Source organism: Haliaeetus leucocephalus, unplaced genomic scaffold (genome assembly GCF_000737465.1).
Source record: "Haliaeetus leucocephalus isolate CR32 unplaced genomic scaffold, Haliaeetus_leucocephalus-4.0 Scaffold840, whole genome shotgun sequence".
Lineage (NCBI taxonomy): Eukaryota > Metazoa > Chordata > Aves > Accipitriformes > Accipitridae > Haliaeetus > Haliaeetus leucocephalus.
In genome coordinates, this window is record NW_010973276.1 from 1,383,160 (window position 1) to 1,400,316 (window position 17,157).

The 17,157-nt window shown below is 43.2% G+C and overlaps 1 protein-coding gene across 1 annotated transcript in view; it reads right to left on the reverse strand.

Moving 5' to 3' along the window:
- The window catches only part of ADRBK2 (adrenergic, beta, receptor kinase 2), a 71,854-nt gene that overhangs the window by 54,385 nt on the left and 312 nt on the right, over positions 1 to 17,157 (reverse strand). The window lies entirely within an intron of this gene.

Consider the following 17,157-nt stretch of genomic DNA (forward strand, 5'->3'; position numbering starts at 1 on the left):
AGTAACAAGCGATAGGACAAGAGGGAACAGCCTCAAGTTGCATCAGGGGAGGTTTAGATTGGGTATTAGGAAAAATTTCTTCATCAAAAGAGTCATCAAGCATTAGAACAGGCTGCCCAGGGAAGTGGTTGAGGCACTATTCCTGGAGGTATTTAAAAGACGTGTAGATGTGGCACTCAGGGACATGGTTTAGTGGTGGACTTGGCAGTGTTAGGTTTATGGTTGGCCTCGATGATCCTGAAGGTCTTTTCCAACCTAAGCAGTTCTATGATTCTCTATCAATAGCCTACACCACACAGTGTGATGTTGCTAGAATTCCCCTTCAAGAATCCATACTGATCTAGTAAGGTTTGAAAATGCCACAACTGAGCATGAATTGGAAAAAAAAGCCATCAGTGAGTGCACATAGTTCCCTTTGCTGTATGCCACTACAGAAGCAAGAGCAGAAGTTTCAAGGAGAGCTCCCAGGCTTTCCCTGGGTTTGCCCAGGGCAGGGTTATCCCATTTAGATATCTGCGGGTTGAATGGAAGGGTAGCACGGGGCTGCCACCGGGAGCTGGAGCACCAAAGGCTGGGTGTTTTTCCTCAAAAACAGAGACCGCAGGCAGAAGCACACAGGCAATATCAGGTGGGGCCCTAGACTGGCCTTGCCTGGGGCGAGCTGAGCCCTGGGGTCACAGCACTTCCCAGGGCACATTCTGGTCATCGCTTTGTTTCTTTGCTCTTGCATCAGGTTCTAGCCTGCACCTTGTGAAATAAATGTACAAGTCAATCAAAGCTACATCAGGCTGTTAACACTGCAATTGCCATATATCATTGAGAAAATGAGCCAATATAAGCTCCATTAGGCCCCTAGCTTGGCTGCAGTGCACTTAACATCTACTTTGCCTAATTTATAATGTCACAATCACTCATTTAAACCACATTAACAAAGATTTCCTTTATTTGTCAAGTAACCTCAATATTCATTTTAATATAATGCCTATAAAAATTTCATACGGGCAACAATACAAGTACATAAATTTTAAAATATGTGTAGCCCAGCAGTACCGTGCCCTGTTAAAACAACTATACTGTCACAGGATTAAGTAAAAATTCCACTTGACTTTTTCTGTTTCCAATTTTTAAATTGATATTTTCATAGGTACTACTTATTTTTATAAAAATAACCACAAATACCCTGTACAAAGTACTCATGCCCTAAACAAGATGGTTAAATATCACTCACATCTCTGCAGAAGACTGAGCACCTAATCCTTGTAAAATTTGGACTCTGAACTACTTCAGGAAAAAAATGAACAGGTACTTGTGCAGTTTTGGGTCGCCATCAGCAGCAGAGCCCTGCCCAAAAAAGCTGCAGACCTCACAGGCAGTCCTGCAAAGGGCTGAGACCATCCACTCTCATGTGCTTACAAGGACCCCATCACCAGAGCTTCTGAAAAACCTCACAAATATTAACAAATATCTCTTCCATCGTCTTTGAGGGAGGAAAGTATTTGTGCTCCTCCTCCTCAGATGAGGACCTGAGGCATGAAGTCTGAATGACTTGACCAGAAAAAAGTCTGTAATGAAAGCCAAGAAATTAGCTTGAAGGCCCTAAACCCCAATCTAGGAGATTATTCTATTAATAGTTTTTATGTGTGTCTCAAAGCCTCGCATGGAACACAGATCTACGAACACTGTGATCCAAAGCGAGAACTCCAGAGGCTAACCACCACGTCAAGTTAAACAAGAATTGGGAGGGCTAAATGTTGTTAATCAGGTTTGAGATTATAAATTATTCAGTGAAGAACTTGCTAGTCTTTTTATTTGTTCATTAAAAACTAGGTCTACTCTCTGTGTGTTTTAACAACCTAAATAAAATACTGATTTCAAACGAAGAGGAAGCAGTAAATAGAGATCATGTTCTGTACTTGGGAAAAGCAAGGTACTAAAATAAAATTTATCACATAATTGACAGAATTGCCAAGTTTGGCTGCCTGTTCTATGGGCAGATTTTTAAAAATATACATCCTAGCTTAACGTGTTTAAAATGGTGACCATAAAACTTAATTCTTCTCTTAAATCCATAAAATGTTAGCACACTGATGGCAAAACACCACCGGTTGTACTGATGCCGGCACGTACTGGTGAACACGGGCAGCAAAAGCCGTACAGCTTCCCCCGGCAGCGCTCGGCCGTGGAGCAGAGCGGTCGGACTGGGGGGATGGCCAGAGGCACACGACAGCCATCAGCCCAGGAAGGTTTAGGAGAGCCCTGCAGCTCCACCCGCCCATGGGCTCCTTCCCTCTGCACCCCTCTTCTCCCAACCAGACCTTCCCCCTTGTCTCCATGCTTACAGGAGGACCACTTACAAATGAACATGGTATGCATCACCAGAGACCACAAACTTCCTTCTCTGCGGCCTCCTGGTTGACCCGAGGCCACCAGCGCTGCCCATCACAGTGCCTGCCCTTGGAGCACTCGTCGGCAACGCCCCGTTCCCACTGACCGCTAGACCATTAGTAACATAATAAGCCTTTTTAATAATAATGACATCAAGAAAGCTTTCCTCTGCTCTAACAAGTGCACTGCAAGAAATTACATAAACATATCTTAGTCTAGACAATGGGAGAAGATAATGAAAAATTTAACGTATGACTGAAGTGTCCAGGAAAACACTCTGATTGTGTAACGCACAAATCACTCCAGCGCTTCTCCTCCTCTCCCTTGACATCCAGTACTTCTGGTCTGATGGATAACATGTCAAAAGAACAAAATGTTTTTGCAGCTACAGAATCTGAACAAATCTGTAAAATGATCACAGGCTACGGGAGTCCACACTGCATTCCAGCTTCTAAACAACAGACTTCCACCCCTTCAAAATCATGTCTCTCTATCCATATGAATAAATAGGAACAAATTACATGGAGTGGATTATGACTACTCAGAATAATCAACTTCTAATGCTCACATGAAAGTTAAAGGTAAAAATCCTGCTGAGTTCAAAAGAAATGGAGCAGAATCCATATATCCTCCAGAAGAATGGAAAATTTTAAAACGCAGCCTAGCACATTCCACAAACAGGAAGGAAGCCTCCTTCTCTGCCTTTGTATATTGAATCATTAGTTGCCCTACACATAAGCAATCTGGAATTAAAAGATGCATTTCACAGAAAAGTAGCCATTTCTAAAAAGCTTTTCATATCCAAATATGCTTTCAGCGCAAACAATGCACTTATGTGAGAAGTGGACTTCTTGCATAAGTTCATCTCAGTTCACAGCATGATCTACCTTAATAGCAACACTCAAAATAAGCAGAAACAAAAGCTGGCTAAAAATGAAATCCAGGGAGACTTCAGAAACAAAAGCATATCCAACTGTACTATAGCAAAACCTTCTGTCCATATATTTTTTATTTCAGAGAGGAAGAAAATAGCAAACAACAAAAATTTCAGAAACTCTCAGTTTGCTGTCCACATACCAGAAGTCAACTGAAGTAACACGACAAGTATATTTAGGGGAAATCAAAAGTCAGGCTTAAAATGTTGTGAGAAATACAGTTTGGACTCTGGATACCTCTTTGCTGGTTTAATCGGGGCCAAATTTAAGCAGGTACCTGGGAGAACAGTGCAGCCCCTTGCCCCATGACCCGGGGCACAGCAGCACCTGCACCAAGGCCAGGCAGAGAGAGCTAACATAGCAGTGACACAGTAAAGAAGTTTTGGGAGAGTTTTTTATTGCAAATAAAACAAGCATCTCCATCCCTGGCAACACAAACAGTACCAGCCCATGCTGATGCTGAGGGCTGTGGGCAGCAGGGTGCTGCAGCAGGGCCACGGGCGCTCAGCGGGCTCATCTCTTGCAGCCCCACAGGAGAAGCTGCCCTTAAAGAAAGAGTGGAACAAAAACACCAGGCTTGTGAAGCAGCTCAGAGCGCGCTGCCTGCCCAGCAGCAGGCAGAAAGATGACTATCTATCTGCATCGTCATCAAACTATAAACTTCGTGAACAGCGCAGGTTGCTCTAACCTGGTTGGCTCTTCCAGCTCCCCAGAAAAGGGGTTTATTACAAGCATGAGCTGAAGAATCTGCTAAAAGGAGCTTTACGCTGCATCTTGAAGCTCTAGTGACTATAGCCAGCATCCTGGTCTTTCCAACTTGATCAAAGAAATCCACTGAAAAGAAACCTGCAAGGTTAAAACACATTCTGTAATTAAAAAGCTCTCACTGTCTACAAGCATGCATGGTGGCACGCAGTCTGACAGGACGCAGACAACAGTTGCGGTGCCAAGGTCGGTACAGGCGGAAAATGTCTACTTGAAAACATGCCTTCTGAAAAACTAAGAAGAGAACACATTATGTTCTTCTTAACACAGAAAAGGACGTGTGTATGGCAAGAACACCACTCATCTGCAATCCTCCCTCTCCAGCGAGCGACCCCAGAAGCAGCAACCCAGGAGGTCCCTAAGAGAGGGAGCTCACCCCAGAGCCAGGATCTGTCCAGCCAGAACCACACAACACTGCCCACAGCAATAGCCACTCCTGCTGCTTCGCCCCCATAACAGATCAGTAATATTCTGTGACTCCAAGGATAAGCATACCTATCAGAAGAAATTAAACTTCCGCTGGGTGTATGACTGGATCTGGAACCGCACAGCCCGTAGGAGAGCCACCGGAGCCCAAGGGACAGTCAGTCCACTGGGCAGCCCGAGTCAGCACAGGCAGCCGGGAGCACAACCGCAACAGATGCGGGCGTATGCAGAAACTAGAAGTTACGGAGGAGAATAAAATAAACAGCATTGATCTTGACATTTCCTAGAAGTTCTGCTATTAATTTCTAAGATGTATAGATTTTGTCCCCGCAGGTTTGTTATACTAAATTATGCAGGAGTTCTTCTGAAAGCATCTTGCACCTAGGAAATGGAAAGGGTAAAGAAAGACACAATGGTATGTATATGTATACATACTCTTACTGTTGGAACTAGATCAAGAAGCTACTTCCCACTGGCCTTCTTACTACTGTCTCTTAAAGGAGCTTTTAATTATTTATCATGAAAGCACATTATTTTTTCTTATAAATCAATAAGAGCTCAGATTTGTGGGATATTATCTACTGTACAGATGCACACATGCACACCACAGCTTGAAGAAAAAAAAAAAAACATTTGGCCTTATTGCAAGCATTGAAGAATCATCCCTACATTAAGAATGCACAGTTACACTCACTAATATATTCACCTATAAGCTGAAGCAGGAAAAGGAGAACAGAAAAACAAAACAAGAATGAAATGGCAGCTTTACAGAGACTGGCCTGAGGAGAGCAAGAGTTCAGTATTTAACTCTGCCAACACTTCCTGTATCATCCTGGGCAAGTCATAAACATTATCTGCCTCAGATCCCCAGTCTGTAAAATAAAGCTGTATTCCTTTTTTTCCTCCTCTTTGTCATCAGGGCAGGCATCATCCTTCTGCTATGTGTGTATCCTGCACCCAGCACACTAAGCTCCTGATGGCTCCTGGCATGTCCAAAACCTATTCAAATGCTAATAATTATTTCAAGAAAATGCTAGATACTCAGCAAGTAAATTACCACTGCCTTTGACTGCCAACTTTTTGCACTGACCCTCACCGCCTTCCTGCTCTCTGCACTTTGAGCATCCCGTTTCCACACTGGACAGTCAGCTTCCATTTATTCTTGTTGGCTTTCTCCTCTTCCTTCTTGTCATCACTCCCTATTCCCCCTTTTCAAATCCCTCTCTCAGCCTGTTCTCACCTTGCTTTCTGCACTGTATTTATCATGTCCCCTCATCCCATCCAGCTTTCATTTCTACCTTCTCCTTTGTCTTCTCAATCTGCACAAATGCACCAGCGCACACACACAGGGAAGCCTCACAAAGCCAACAAAGACCTGAGCTTGCTGCAGTCAGTAAATAACTAAGCCCGCTTAGACCCATTTTCAAATGCGAAGGAAATCTGGAAGTCCAACATATAATAGTACCACTGCATCATTAGTAATATAGTTTCTCCTTACAAGTATTTTTACTGAGGTTTTGCAGAGTAGGAAAGAAAACAAGTCACCTAACACAAGGTGACAGGGAGAAGGAAACACCTCAACATAAAGCATAAATCTGTGTGACTGATTACCAATGATGCTATTATTTTCTTGTAACATGTTCATCACTGGCATGAAGTACCTTTCCAGCTGAACAGAAAACTCCCCTTGAATGAGATTTGTAAACTGCAGTGAGTCACTGGATCACAGCCCCCAGGTAAGCTTAACGCTCCACTTTGGGGGTGAAAGCGACGGGCAGACATTTGCTGCAACCAATAAAAAAGAATTAGTTTCCCTCCTATACAAGAGGTAAAAATAGTGAACACATCACAAACCATTCAATCCATTTCATTTTGCTTCCTCTCAGACTTGTACCCAGTTCAAAGTTCAGCAGAAGTCAATACTTCTCCAAAGGAGTTTGTTCTCAGATGCTGTAAAAGGTATTTTACACACAGCAACTTTTGTTAGAGCAATTAATGGGGCAAAGTAAATTCCCAGCATACAAAGCCAGAAAGGACCATTAGACCATCTAATCTATCTATTACTTGTAAAATTCCATATTTGAAGAGGAAACAAATCATTAGAAGACTGTGAAAAAACTTTTTTGGACAACAACAAAATAACATGGAAAAAAAATGTTCCTTTTTTCGTTTAATTTTGAGCATCCTATAATATTACTAGAATACCCAACAGCAATGCAACATCCAATTGACTTCATTATTTAATAGAGAACTAAAAGTGATCACTGGTGCTACACTAATTAGTGCACATGCTCATTCTACTCTTAGTCTCATCAGCTGACAAATAAAGTAGCAATGAGTGAAACCTAACTTTCAGCTCTCTCCATAAGCACAGCACATCCCCTTTGCACACCCTCTAAAGTTTACACTAAGCCCACTGCCAAGTCATTTCACTGCAGCAAACTAACGCTCTTATAATTGTCAAGGATGATTAATAGCATATTTCCACCCAAGAACCCTACTTGCGATGGAAGGGATTAAAGCTCAGCAACACTTTCCCACAACCCCCCTCCAGCGCATGCATCTCATCCAGAAGACAAAGCAGCTTCACCTATACAAATTATATTAATGGCGAAAAGTTTACAACAAGGTAGCCAAAAGCAATAGCTACGTAGCTACGATTTCAAAATACGCACTATCCTCATGTTCCTTGAGGATCATTTGCATTATCATTGCTGAAATCTGAAACTAATATAAAAGCTTCCACGTACATGAATTTTTCAGGAATAATTACACTGAACTGTAATGTCAAGGACTTGCCCTTCCACCAGCATGCTGCTACTGAGAAATTACAAGCAAGAGAAATCAGAGCAAAATCACATCTCCTCGCTCCTACTGCAATTAAGTAATTCATCAATCATTTATTTTTTTAAAAACAAATACAAAATTACTGAAGACATGCCAATTTTTTTAATCTTTCCATATCTATAAAATGTTTAGAACTTTCTTTAAAAGTAGTGTGCAAGTATAAACATTAACTAAGTTACCAAGAACTACAGCCAACATCGACTGAAACACACTACATTTGCCTGTGATTTATTTATTCATTTATAGTCTCAGGATGCAATTTTAAAGAGACTTACACATTTATTTGCACTATCCAAATCCATCATAAAGTTGCTAAAATTGGACCAAAGATCCTGCCCCAAAGGCTTTGAACTGAAAGCGTGACAGGGTCAACAAGTACAATTCAAAGCAATGGCAGAATGGCACACAGCCATTACAGCCACAACATTTTTTTTCTTCTTTATTAAAGTGCATTTAAAAGGTTTAGCAATGCAAGATTGATCAAAAGTGAAAACTGTTAAGAAATATTTGGCCTAAGAATCAGATCTTCTCAGAACTCTTTTAAACAACAAGTTAAAACTACAGAAAAGTTCCCGTTATTTTTTTCTCCCCCAGAGGAACAATCCCCTTTGAATAGACAAGCATCCCTCCAGAGCCTTGCATCCCAAACACCGCAGCAGCAACTCTCCTAAAGCAAAACAAAAAAAGAAGTGTAAAATTGTCATCTTTGATTTTTTTGCTTCTCATCGTGCGTTTTAACCTGGCAGTTATTTTAAGGTCCCAGAAGTAAGTGAGATGTGAACAAAGCAACCATAATCATTAGAACAATTTGGGAAGAAGATTGACAAAACTAGGGTAAAAAAAAATAAAAATAAATAAATAAAAAAATCAGAGGACTGATGCACAGAGACACAGAATCGTTTAAATGTGAAAATGAACAGAATGTGATGGGGAAGACACGGGGAAGCCAGGCTGGAGACTTAAGAAAAACAGCTAATGATGAGAAGGCTCAGAAAGGAAAGTCACCCCAGAGGCACAACCTCAGCTATCCTTATAACCCACCGAGGGCGGGGAATCAAAGCCAGAAAAGCCAAAACGCTAAGTGTAGCCAGCAAACCACAGCCGCCTGAACCAAACTCCTTCCTGACCAGTTCTGCCCACGGCACAGCCAGGCTTATTTTACCAGACACTTGCGGCCTCAAGAGTAAAACACCTACCCACGTTTTGTCATCTTTTCATTTAAAGTTCAGTTTAACCGAGACTGGTATTTCACCGAGCTTGCTTTCCCTTCTGAAATTAAGACAGAAGCATAATAAACAGAATAGCAGCCAAGAAGCACCCATAGAGCTGTCAAGTGCAGGCTGCATTCTGCGCTCAGCCCCTTGGCAGAGGGGTGTCTTCCTCTAAGGTTGGGAGCATTGAGTATTTTATTAGGTCCCCAGTGCTTTTTAGTTTTCTAGGATACGGAAGCTACTGGGAGATCTTTTCTCACCTGTACCTTAAGCAGAGGTAGCAGCTCCTCGTGGGTGACGAGCACCCATCCGTTCCCAGCTCCGCACAGAGCTTCTGCAACGTGCATCCCCACGGAGTCCCCCAAGGCTGCAGCAAAGCACGGGGATGTCGGAGCACAGCTGGTACTTGTCTGGTTCGGTGCATCGCAAACAGGCTGCATCAGCTGGACTGAATTTCTGTCGGCGTTTAATGAAGGCTTTGATTTGCACAGCTCTACCAGATCCTGAAAAATCTGCCCTTTCCCCAGTTCCTTTCTCAACAGGACATGACACATGCTGACGGGACAAATTCCTGGCACACTGGAAGGAGACTGGGGGGTTTCTATATGGAAGCGGTTTCTCCTGACACTCTCAGAAATTTTTATTTATTTATTTATGCAAGGCATATTTAGATAGGTGTTTATTCAGTATTTGAATGATTTTCTTGGACAAACTAGTAAGCATGGGGTGAAGCTCCTTCTGCGGAAAACAGCTGTATTTTCTAAAGCTAGAAAGTGCTGCTTTTACGTCAATTTAGTTCAATTAAATTATGTTCTTTGGCTTATGCACCTGGACCTGACGGCTCCTGATAGGCTTTTTTCTAATTTTATTAATTACCAAAAAAAAAAAAAAAAAAAGAAGAAAAAAAAAAAGCTATTATTGACAAGAAGATTAAACCAGGCCATTCCACATGATTTCACCAGAACAGAAATGAAGAGCTGCATACATTCATTTCCTGATGTTATAGTTGCAGCATTTTGCTGAAAACACTTCACATGAGAGGGTCCAGGCATTGAAAAGCCATCATACCTATAAAAGGAGTAACAGCTATAAAGTTTATTAATTTTGCTGAAAAGACAAACCTGCCTGTACACATCTCCCACCAGAAACACCAAGCGTGCTCTGTGTGCCGTGGCTCAGCTGAACTCTGTCCTGTCGATGCACCCAGCCCTGGCCGCTGCTCCAGGCAGGTCCCACTAGCACCCACAGCCCATCCGCACCGGGCACCGGCTCCCCAGCTCCGCACAGGATCGCACAGATGCATTACACCTATAATGCAACATCACGTTACAGAAGCTTTCCCCAAAACAGCCCTAGAAACATCCCTCTGTTTTTAGCACAGTAACAGAAGACTGCACGCTGATCTCTTCCCAGATCACCCTCGTTTACCTTTTTTCTTAATTAAGGTAATGACGCCCAAGGGAAGGTCTATGTTTCAAAACATAAGCTTCAGCCTTATAGCATCCCCACAGGAGAACTAATTGGAACATCTCTCTGAAGGCCAGATCTCTCTTTCCCATGCCCAGAGATGCTCCGAGTACTCTATGCTCAGGAGCTGAGGCAGTCTGGGGCCTCCACTGCTTGTCTGAAGCTCAGAATATCTAACTGCAACTCCTGCCTCTGCCAAACGTCCTATGTGTCAGCAAAGGTACATCATTTATTTTCTAATTGGCTTGGCTTCTGATCTGCACAATACAGGTAACAACAGTACCCTTCTTGCAGACTCTCATTTCTTGCCTATGAAAGCTGCAAGATCTTTGCAACAGGCCCTTCATCTTCCCATGCACTTCTGTACAGGCCTGTCTTTTATTAAGGTATCAGACACTGCAGTTACAACAAATAATGACCTGAATTCCCAAGGGAGAGAACACCCAACTGGTGCGGAGAGCAGCATCCGCAGCAAGCGGGAGCCCTCCTATACAGGCTCCTACACTGACAGTCCATCCCTAAAGCATGCATTTTTCCTAAGAAAGTACTGTAGTACAAAGCTAACTTGAGATAAAAGGCAAGTACACTTTGTTAGCAGCCCTAGCATTCCGTATGTATACTAAACTATTTTGAGAAAGCCATCTTTTTACTACCTTCTCAACCACACACTGCTACTGACAGCAAAGTTAGGAGGCTGAATTTCTAAACAAAACTTGAGTTTTTAACTGCTCTGTCATCTTTGCTCACCCTGAGCAGGACCAAGCTATTCCACAATAAACACACAAATGTTCAGTCTTTCTTATAATGCTAGTTCAGCACAAACCACGTTTATTTCCCCTCCTCAAACAGTTACCATATGAATATTCAAGAATGCCTTTTCACCCAAGCAACATGATATATAAGATAAGCTTCAGTCTACATACTTCATCATTCCTGAACAGGTAAACTAACCTTTGAAACATATACATTACTGTGAATTGCACTAAACTAAATAAACGATGGCTTTCTTCACCATAATCAGCAATAATAATTTAATACGTAAGTAAGGAAATAAAAAATAAGAGGGACAGTCTAGGACAGAAGACAAGCATGATGGGCAAGCGCAGCGCACTCACACTGCTCTCTGGATATGCCGCTGGACGGCAGAACAGCCCTATGGCTTAGGGACAGGGGGACAAACGGCATGCTCAAGTGTCTCAAAAGCACTTCTCGCAGGTATTTTTAGCACTGGAAAAATGGGCATATGCTCTGCTGTCTCACTGAAATGAGAAGACATCCACCATCTCAGAAATATTAGTTGCACCTACTAGATGGCAATGCTTTAGAAAGTACAGTAACGTGGAATGCATCTGTTCAAGTAGTTTACTGCCTGCTTCAGGAAAGTGCCCAGTGAACTATGAGAAGCTCTGTTTAACAGGGACACTCTGACCTTGAAAAGTACAAATCCATACTGCTTGTCTCCAATACACACGTACTTCAGGTTCACCTACAGCACTTATCCTACTTCTCAGAATACTTGTCTGGTGTACGCCACATACTCAGCCATCTTTAGCTCTCACCAAAGGTTTACTTCCTTTATTCTTTGCTTAAACATTCAACTCAAACAGCAAGATACAGTATAGATGCAAAATGATAAATTAGTTTATAAAACCATTTCATTTAGAATCCTTTTTACTTCTGTAGCTTCACAAATTACATGTCAAGGAAACCATTTGGAACAGTTTAAGTGTCCTGCATGCTGGTTTTCATTTCTTATTCAAATTTTTCAATTCAATTTTTAGTAAGTCCTGGAAATGGTATAAAAATACCAAGAAACAATCTCACTTCACACTAACAAAATTTTAAATGTCAAACAAAAGCCTAAACTGTTTTGCAATTTTAGACAGCCAAGCTTAAGAAGTTCTACTAAAACAATGTACAGTCATTATTGCTACAAGCAGATGGAGCAAGCTTCAATAAAGTACCACCACCTTACAGCGCTGAAGTTACCTTGACACAAACTCATCCGAATTAACCATTAGATCCTTAATCCTCCGTATCATCTCCTATTTAATTCTGCTCTCATTGGCACCGTTTCTGTGCAAAACCCAGTAAATGGATAAGCCTTTGCAAAATCTGGGCCCATTTTTTTTCTGAAAACAGGAAAACAGTACTTTTTGACGATTTCTACCGTTTGCATTCAGACAGCAAGGAAGAAGCATAATACAGCACAAGGCTTCCTGGAGCCACTACATTCTCTAAACAACCTGCATATACAGTAGGGGTTTTGGTATTAACATCACCGATGAGACCCTGTTAGACTCTGCTCTGCTGTGCCGCGGACCAACAGCATAAAAAGGCGCTCCAGGTCCCACGCTTGCTATCGGAGACAAGCGAATGCAAACGGATAGAGGGAGACAGACAGGAAACACCATCAGTAAACATGACAAACACTGCATCAATACACCAAGCACTGGCAGATAAATCACAGTCTAACTCCATAAGCTTCACAACAAAAGAGTGTTTTAATGAGGGATGCAGGGGAGGAGTTCTATAGACCTGACAGCAACGCACAGCACAGACCAAAGCAGGCAGTGCCTCTCAACTCACATAGGGGAGTGACGGAAGCTGGCAGCACCAGCCAGCTGCAGTAGTTTTCAATACCGTGCCACTGAGCAAGAGATGTTCAGTGAGGTAAGTGCCACCTGCAGAAGCCCAAAACTGAACAGTATGCATGAAGCACCAGAGACAAAGAAGCACCTAGAAAGATGCAAAGGGATGACGTGAGCGTAATAGCAACAAAATGAAAATTATACAAACAATTGTCAGGAAAATTTTCTTAGAGACAGCACTCTAAATGAATAAGCACAAGGCGGCGTTAAACAAAGCCAGAGAAAGTACTGTCAAAGTAGCCGCGACTGACAGCAGAGAGACAGAGGAGTTTTAACCTGTAACTTAGAGACGTTACAGAAGTTTCAAGAAGTACAAGAACACACTGAAAGGCACTTCAAAGAAACAACTGCAATTCAGAGAAAGAGTATAGTAATGCCAAGAGAACAAAATTGAAAAAACAGAACCAATAGAGGATAGAGTAATAATGCTTAAGTCCTAGTGGGAGATGCTGTTTGGGTTTCACCAATATTCAGCACTGTAACAGGAAGAAAGCAAATCACGAACAGCTCAGGATGGAATTGGACAAGAAAAACCAACCTCTGTGCATTCAATGCATCTCAATTAGAGTTTTAAACGAGTTAGTTTGAATACTAGGTAAGAAAGCAAACAGCGCATCACAGATTAACATGCCCCGGTGAGAAGCAGCTGGGGTACCAGTGCATTAGTCTTCACCTCTAGGGGTAAAGTGAAGGTGGGACAGTAAGAAAGAAAAGTGACTGAAACATGCCTTTTCTCCCTGCAGAGGGGAAGGATTCAGAGAAAGGTGAGAGACCAAAGAAAAAGGTTGGGAGAAAAATACGAATCAGCTTGAAAGAGAGGCAATTACTGAAATAAGCAGGTTAGAAAAAGAAAGATGAGAGGAGAAACATCTACAACTGCAGCAAGAGAAGTGCGAGAGAAGCCTGGAGAGATGCATGCTATGTTTTGTTACCATGCTCTTGGTATTTGTACACCAAAAGCACTCTTAAGCTTACGTGATGTTTACAGTAAGGAAGCTTTAATGTTAACTTTCCCAGCAAGGATGGCTGCAGCCAGTGTGAGGACAGCAGTGCTGTATGCAAGCCCTCTGCAAGCCCTGCACCCTCTGTGATTCCAGTTACCTGATTTCCTGGGCTACTTTTCTCAACTTCACATGATGCAAATCCTTTACTCAAAACAGAAGGAGCTGTTGGTATATAGTGTTCTTCCACTTCCTTTGACCAAAAGAAGGGAAATCTAAAATTTACACGGAAAAGCGAAAAACTTCAGAAGTCTGCTGAATAACCTAAAAAATTAAGAGTGCAGTTAATTTACTCCTTTCCCCCCAAACTCAAAATACTTGACAGTAATTCTGTAGAAGAAGATTCAGGTTTCATATTTGCTCATATTTCAACACATATGTCTTGCTTCCGATTTTAGGTCGTATTTCTGCAGGTCATTCTGCCTTTGACAGCCCTTCTGTCCACCCATGCAAATCTACCCACAAAACAGGCTTTTAAGAAACAACGTAAAATTAAAAGATATCGTAGCTTTCCCAGTTCTTGGCAAGGCTCTTGGGAATGAAAGGAGGAAACGCAGAAGGGAAGGAAAAGCAGATGACAGAGGATAGAAGAAGGGTTGTTGTTTTGGTGTTTTAAAAAAACAAAAACACACTAAGCCTCTTCCTCAGGCACACTTGTCTCATTAGCGTTTTCTGTCCTCTTTCTTCCCAAACTGTGATATTTAACAATTTCGGTACAAAAACAGTCTGAGGATGCTTCGTATAAACCCAGCAATAATCAGCCCCACGGCCAATAAACTCTTCACCCTCCTAGTTTATTTGCTGCTAAGCCTTGGCCTGCAGCCTTGGAATTTATTCTGCCTCCACTACAGCTATTTCCTTGTAAACAGGAAGCCCCCTCAAATTTGCATTACAGTAAACTCATTTACTTCATTTAGTGTCAGTCTTATCTCAGCAAGATAAAACGGTGCCAACAGGTGTACCAGGCTCCAGCAAAGAGACAAACTGTAATAGGGGGGTAAAACCTTTGTAATATTTCTTGAGGAGATAATGTCAGCAGCACAGGACGCTGTGGCTGGGCAGTGGTTGCCCGCCGGAGATAAACTGACATCGAACGCATTCCTGCGAGAAGAGAGCTGCAATAAGGCAGAGACATTTATTTTCAAGCGTCGATGTGATATTCCAGTGACCTTCCTGCTATCTGTCCCAGTGACAGCCAGGAGCCGACCACAACGATGGCTGCTCACAGCCCGGCTTTACAAAGCTGTGCTCACGCTCCTCCGGAGCTGCTCTCACACATATGCAGAGAAATAAAAAAAAAAATTATTTGGAAAAATTGTTTGATTTCAGACTCATATAAGAGGGGACTTTGTGTGTTGTATTTTTTTTTTACTGTTACTATATCAACCTGCACTTAACTAGCCGATTTATATAATTTTAAATGAATCACTTTGCCAGTGATACAGATATTTAAGTATACCCAACACACCATGCCTGTTTTAATGAGAGGGATCAAAAAAACCCAACCAGAAACCAGCACGAAGACATCTGACACCAGAATAACGGTCACAATTTCCTACTGTATGAGGAAATCCCTGGTTTCAGTTAGAAGCTGAGAGGTTCAGTCATTTCAAGCAATCTAGAGCCGTTTGTGGTCCCAAGCTTAGGTAAGTCTCTGTTCTCATTTATGTCCACGCTTCCTCTCATTCATCTGCTGAGCTGTCTTACAGGTCCCCAGCCCCATGGCACCCTGGCACCACTTACAGCTGCAAACTTCTCCCTCGCTTAAGGCTTCTCACCTTCTTCAGAGCACAACAGTCCAGGGGGGATGGCAAACAATCTTTTTCCTTTAATATTTCATGCAATCTGCAAACAGGTTCTTCCACATGCAGCTCTAGGAGCTAGGCATTTCAGCCACCTAACCCTTCACCTTTCCTCCTACTCTGCGAAACTTCCTCTTGCACCTGGCTGCCATCTCCCACCCTGCGGAGCCAAAGGTTGGTGAACCATCTCCCCGAGCTCACGGAAACTACCAAAACACCGACAAAACGCCAATCCCGGCGAAGGACAGCAGTACACCGCAGGTTCTTCAGGCCTCGTGCTGTGCTGCGAGGCTTGCGCCGCACTGTGCACAAGGGGATGTGGGTCTGGGCGGCAGCTTTCAAGCCTCCCCACAAGCACCAAGGGTGCTGTTATTTCTCAGGGCGTTGGAAGGAGTCCTCCCCTGCACATCCTCTGCGCTCCCACCTTTCACCTCCCCAGAGGGGTCACGTCCCTGTCGCAAACAAGGGAGCACCACTGCACGTCACTGATGCCAAGGACGGGAACAGACATAACCGATAAACGTAAAGCTTCCAGCACTCCCAGTAAAGCACACAGTACCTCAGGTTACCAGCGTAGGCTAAATTTGATGGATATTATTTTTATAAGCATTTACACATACCAGGAGAAAAACAGGCACCTTCATCTGTCCAGCAAGCCATCCTCCACCAGACCTTAAAAACAACTGCCTAGCTTCTTTATCTGAGGTTTCACTGCCTCTGCAAGGGGGATTAACGAGGGCTGCGCACCCCTGTGCCCCTCGCCTTCCCCTGCTCTGCAGCGTCCCTGCGCTACCCAGAATTCAAGCATAAAGGCAAAAAAACGAGTGAAGCAGTGAGAAGAGGGCTTCAGTGATCTCTCGTTCACAGCAGACAGCTAGGCTAGGCCACCAGTAGGCTTGCAAACTGCCTACACGTTTTGCAGTAAATCTTGGGTTAGATTTTTGTCTGTTGCAGTATGTTGTTTGCTGGCTAAATCTTCATTTTAAATATATATAGACAGAGCCATGAAAGAGAGGGAAAGCTCACTTTTAATTTCAGCAATAAATCAGTAAGCGATGCTCAGGTGATTCTGTAACATGCATAACCGGGGGCTGTCGTTCAGAAGAAGAGCCGCTTTTACCACTGAATCCCAAGGAAACGACCTCAGCTATGCCGAGGCACCCGTCTGCTCACCCGGCGAGACCCATGGAAGCCCACAGCGACAGAGCCGGCCGCAAGACCGAGACCTGCACTAGTTCATTGCTGTACACCACCTCTGCTCCGTGAGCTGCTTGCTAAGAGAACACCTCTCTCCCAAGTCTGTCCTCCCTCCCCGCATCTCCCTGCTCTGTTGTCAAACCTCACGAAGCATCACCAAAAAAAAAAAACCAAAAAAAAACCAACCAGCTCTGCAGAATAAAACAGTGAGAATGATTCAGTTTGGGTTTACCGCTTTATTTAGCTCAAAACTTAAAAGAATTCCTCACCCGCTGGATGAAGCATCAAGTTCAGGATCAAATAAACACCCGAACCGCGGGGTTTGGGGTTTTTGCCCCCCACCCCGGGAGAAGCGGGCTTCTACGCATCTCTCACCTACCGAGAAACGCCTGCAGAAGTTGTTCCGAACCAACGCGTCCCACTCGAACCCCGCTACTTGCTCCGGCCGCAACCCCCGGGCGCTGCGCCGC